Source organism: Penaeus monodon, chromosome 20, assembly GCF_015228065.2.
Source record: "Penaeus monodon isolate SGIC_2016 chromosome 20, NSTDA_Pmon_1, whole genome shotgun sequence".
Classification (NCBI taxonomy): Eukaryota; Metazoa; Arthropoda; class Malacostraca; order Decapoda; family Penaeidae; genus Penaeus; species Penaeus monodon.
This window is the reverse complement of record NC_051405.1, coordinates 38,063,366-38,063,565: the sequence shown is the minus strand read 5'-3', so window position 1 is coordinate 38,063,565 and position 200 is coordinate 38,063,366.

Genomic DNA, 200 nt, shown 5'->3' with positions numbered 1-200 from the left:
GCTTTTACTTTTACACAAGTATAGCTTCCTCTTAGCGTTTTTTCTGTGGTGTCAAACAGACCGATTAATTGCTGGACCAAAAACAAAAACAAAACAAGTAAAGATATGGAAATATGATAATTATCGTCATAATCATTTGCCGTTATCACCAGCGCTGTGCTGTCTGTCAGTGTGTGTATAAAAAAGTTTTTTATGTGGAC